Below are 4,961 nucleotides of genomic sequence, written 5' to 3'. Positions count from 1 at the left end.
CATCAATGGAGGTAATCATGTGGTTCTTGACATTGGATCTCTTGATATGTTGGATTACATTTATTGATTTACATATGTTAAACCATCCCTGTATCTCTGGGATGAAGCCTACCTGGTTGTAGTGTATGATTTTTTTAAATGTGTTTCTGGATTCTGTTAGCTAGAATTTTGTTAAGGATTTTTGCATCTGTGTTCATCAGGGATATTGGTCTATAGTTCTCTTTTTTTGTTGGTTCTTTGCCTGGTTTGGAGATGAGTGTGATATTGGCATTGTAGAATGAGTTTGGGATTGGAGATAAGTCTCATGGACTTTCATGCCTGGGTGTGGCTGAACCTCGATCCTCAAATCTCGGCTTCCTGAGTAGCTAGAATTACAGGTGTGAGTAATCTTTAAGTGTAGCTCTGTGACAAGTTTGGCTTAACATTATCAGATTCATTCTAGGACCCAATTTCTAATGTTTTCATAGCTCTTGGTCTAAGTTTCTTGACCTCTGCAATTTTCTGTAACACATCTAGAGATTTTGGAAAGGAGATTCTAGAAAATCAGTTCCAGACACTCAGGGATTTCTATCATGGGCCCTGATGTGGGACTCATGTGATCCACCATGGATTTCCTTGTTTTACTCAGGAAGTATTCATAAGTGGCCTTGTCCACAAAGAGAATGGCTTGTCACCTGTAAAAAAAATACAAAAAAAGACCGAGTGCTGGTGGTTCACGCCTGTAATCCTAGCTATTCAGGAGGTTGAGATCTGAGGATTGAAATTCAAAGCCTGTGCAGGAAAGCCCATGAGATTCTTACCTCCAATTAACCATTCAAAAACCAGAAGTTCTGCTGTGGCTTAAAGTGGTAGAGCACTAGACTTGAGCTGAATTGCTCAGGGACAGCACTCAGGCCCAAAGTTCAAGCCCCATGACTGACAAAAAAAGATACAGAAAAAAGAAGGAGGAGGAGGAGGAGGAGGGGGAGAGAGGGAGAGAGAGAGAGATACAAAGAAATTGCTGGTTACTCACACTTGTAATCCTAGCTACTCAGGAGGCTGAGATCGAAAGATTTTAGTTTGAAGTCAGCCTAGGAAGGAAATTATGAGACTCTTATCTCCAGATAACCACCAAAATGCCAGAAGTGGCTCAAGTGGTAGAACACCAGCCTTGAGCAAAAAAGCTAAGGGACAGGACACAGGCCCTGCACATGCATGTACAAGTGTGTGTACACACACACAATATAAAGAAGTCTTAAGGATCATGTACTACAGTTGGAAAGCAGAGTCTGAGAAGCAGGAGCAGATGCAGTCCTACTGTTCATTGCCTCCTGCAGTTCTGTCTTTGATCTTCCTCCATGTTCAGGGTCAGCCCTGGGTAGTGGTGCCTCTCCTTACTAACAGAGCTCTGGGTTGCTTGGCCAGGGTCTCCAAATCCAATATGATGCCAAGCTGGGCTCCCGCACCTGCTTTTGGGTTGACACATGAAGCAATGACCATTGTGAACACATCGTTCTTCTTTCTCTGCCTCTCCACTCCCATTCATGCTCCCAGTCACAAACGCTAAAAGCCTCATTTAAGATAGGCTCTTGGTGGCTGGGAATGTGGCTTAGTGGTAGAGTGCTTACCTAGCATGCTTGAAGCCCTGGGTTTGATTCCTCAGTACCACATAAACAGAGACTGGAAGTGGTGCTATGGCTTAAGTGGTAGAGTGCTAGCCTTGAGCAAAAGAAGCTTAGGGACAAAGTCCTGAGTGTCCTGTCCCTGCTACCTGCCAGCACCCAGCTCAGCCCAACAAAAAGGTAGATTGGTAGGTGACAGTCTTGTCTACCTGACTTGTCAAAGAACCCTTGATGGACAGGTCCTTGGCCTATCAAATCTAGCCAGCAGCCTAGATTTGAGCCCCAAGTTAAGGCTTGCCAAATACTTGGGTGATCGGTTCTAAGTGCTGGGACCTGACAGCCCAAGGATCCTCAGGCATTTAGCAAAGAGACACCTGCAAACCACTTTCCATGAGATGGGGCCAAGGGCAGGGCCAGCAGCTGCTCTGGGACTCTGTTTTCATGGGGAGCAAGAGGGAACTCGCCTGAGGGGTCCTTCTTGGCATGTCCCAACCGTGCTAACCTGGGTTCACACTCCAGCGCTTTGCCTGGCTGGGGGTGTGAGAATTTCCAGCCGGTGCCCTGGCACTCTGGGCTCTGGCCCCTCCCCTCCGCGACCCCACGCCCCCAGCCACACCCCTCACTTGCCCTCGGAGCACATCTCCAGCTGCCCTGTGCAGCCCGCAGGCACCCTCGGGTCACTCCAGGACCTGCCTGTCACGTCTCCTGGGCAACAGTCTCCAGGGAAACCGAGCCCCGCCCCTAGCACCGACACAGGGTCTGGAGCCCACCTGTGGGGGTGTCTGCTGGGTTGCAGCGTGGGGCCTGGCACCAGCGCTGGACTTGGTCATCCTGGGCCATGGTGGGTGGTCACTGGGGGTCCAGGCGCATGAGGCCTCGGGGAAGGGTTAGGCCCTGAGCAGACAGTGCACACCTCCCTACACATGCACACACACATGAATACACACGCCGAGGGCGAGGCTAGGGGATTGCTCCAGTGGTTGGCGGGGGCTGTGGGGTGCGAGCCCCTCCCTGTTGTTTGGCATCCTTTTGTGCTTTCTGGGCTATCTGGGTGTCACCCTTGGTGGCATAGACCAGCCCCCGGTGGGCTCCAGACACGACCAGGCTGTTTGGAACGTGCTGTTTTACTTGTGAGAGCCCGAGCAGTTCTTTGTGCCCATCTCCCCGCCCCGCCCCGTTGCACCCCAATTTCCACCCAGTATCCTGCCTGAGTGCTCATCCCTCCCTAGCGCCACCTTCTAGGCTCTGCCCTTGAACCTAGAGAGTCTAAAACCATCCACATCAGGTGCTTCTGGCCTGCTTCCTCGAAGGGATTCATCTTCCCGCCACCTTCTGGTGAATTCTTTCCTGGCCCTGATTCCCTGGCCTGAATTCCTGAGGAGGTATCCTTGCTGATCCTTCTCTAGCGCTTTTTATTATGCATATTGTTATATCTTTCCTATTTTGAAGGCTCTGTCCCATGCTTGTTCCTCATTCCTCTGCATCCAGCCTTCTATGATTTGTCTTATCTGTGGTGCTCACTAGAGGGCAGTGGAACTTATTTCTTCCTTCAGCCTTTGGCCTCCTGGTCTCTGGCTGACAGTGCCTTGGAAAGCCCTGGCCATTCTCCCAGGATGCTGAAGAAAGGACCCTTAGTATCCTTCCTTCTGTGGCCCCCCCTGCTGGCCACGGACCACGGAGCATCCTCCAGGGGTTGCTAACAAGCCAGAGAGCTCCCGTTTAGTTCCTGGGAAATGTGTTCCTATAATGAATGCATTTGCAGTGGGTATCTAAGAGCTTTGCTTTTTTTTGTCTTGTGGAGAAACCAGTAGTTTGGGTTTTCTGTTTGTCAACAGTTAGCTCACTTAGGGGCTTCCAGGTTGAATGCCCCCCCCCCTCCACTGTGGAGTTCATACCCAGGGTCAGGATTGGGAGTGGAGCTGGTCCTGGAGTTCCTCTGTCTGGGTTGGAGCTCTGGTGTCTTTTCTGCCCTTTCTTCAGGGTCATTTTTAAGAGTGCAGGAGGTTGGGGAAGAAATCACAGATGCACTGAGTAGGTCTCCCACCCCCTTGCCTTTGCTTTTCATCTCAAGCTCAACAGGGATGGATTTTCCTTAGTCTTGGGCTTTGAAAACAGATCCACATAGGGATCAAGCTAAGTCCATTCACTTCCTTTTTGTAGCCATTGAATAGAATTCAAACTCAGGTATGGCTGAGATCAATTACTTCACTTTCAAAAAGCCAAACAAAACCAACAAGCAGCTGTAAAAGCTCCATGTGAGTCATCTGAGTATCCGACCCCATTGTGTGCAGTCTCTGGAAGTTTGCTTTAGGGCCACCAAATGGAGCTGTTGGTTGGCACTGACAAAGATGGTTAGGAAGGCTGAAGAAAACACAATGGATTGGTTTGCAGCAACAGAAACAGGGCTGAGGCTGCCACTTTTTTGTGTATGTGTCATTGCTAGGACTTGAACTCAGGGTGAGGGTTCTATCTCTTTTTCACACTCAAGGTTGGCACTCTACTATCTGAGCCACAGCTCCATATCTGGCTTTTTGCTGGCTATTTGGAGATAAGAGTGTCACAGAGTTTCCTGACTTCAAGCCAGGATCTTCAGATCTCAGCTTTTTGAGCAGCTAGGATTACAGGAGTATGAGCTTATCAACCAGCAGCTACTTTTCTTTTTATCCTGGTGTTTGAACTCAGGGCCTTACTCCTTGAGTCCTTTGTAGGTTTTTGTTTTTTTTTCTGTTGGTTGTGGGGCTTGAACTCTGGTCCTGGGTGCTATCCCTCAGCTCTTCAGCTCAAGGTGAGTGCTCTACCCTTGAACCATAGCACCACTTCCTGTGTTATTTTTTAAATAGGGTCTCATATTTAGTCTGGAGGCCTAAACATGATTCATACACATGTAATTGTGCCAAGCTTTTATTGGTTGAGAAGAGGATCTGCTATCTTTTTTAATGGGGCCTCCAACTATGATCTTGTGTACATCCCTTAAATACCTAGAATTACAGGTGTGAGCCACGGTGCTCAGCCTGCTGTCGCTTTTCTGCCTTCCTTCCTTCCTTCCTTCCTTCCTTCCTTCCTTCCTTCCTTCCTTCCTTCCTTTCCCTCCCCTCCCTCCTTCCCTTCCTCCTTCCCTCTCACCTTTCCTTCTTTCCCTTTTTTATCAGAGACCAGGACTCAAACTTAGTACCTGACACTTTTGCTCATTAGCTGGCACTGTACCAATGGAGCCATGCTTCGAACCCCTAGCTGTCACTTTGGTGTTAATATCATGCAAGAGAACACTCAGTTTCTGAAACTGTATTGTTTTTTAAAAATGTTTTTCTTTCTTTCTTTTACTTCAGACACAGCAAGAGCTCAGAGTCAGGAAAAGGCGGG

This window comes from Dipodomys spectabilis, unplaced genomic scaffold (genome assembly GCF_019054845.1).
Source record: "Dipodomys spectabilis isolate Male_0828 unplaced genomic scaffold, ASM1905484v1 ptg000227l, whole genome shotgun sequence".
NCBI classification, from domain to species: Eukaryota; Metazoa; Chordata; class Mammalia; order Rodentia; family Heteromyidae; genus Dipodomys; species Dipodomys spectabilis.
Note: the sequence above shows the minus strand (reverse complement) of the source record.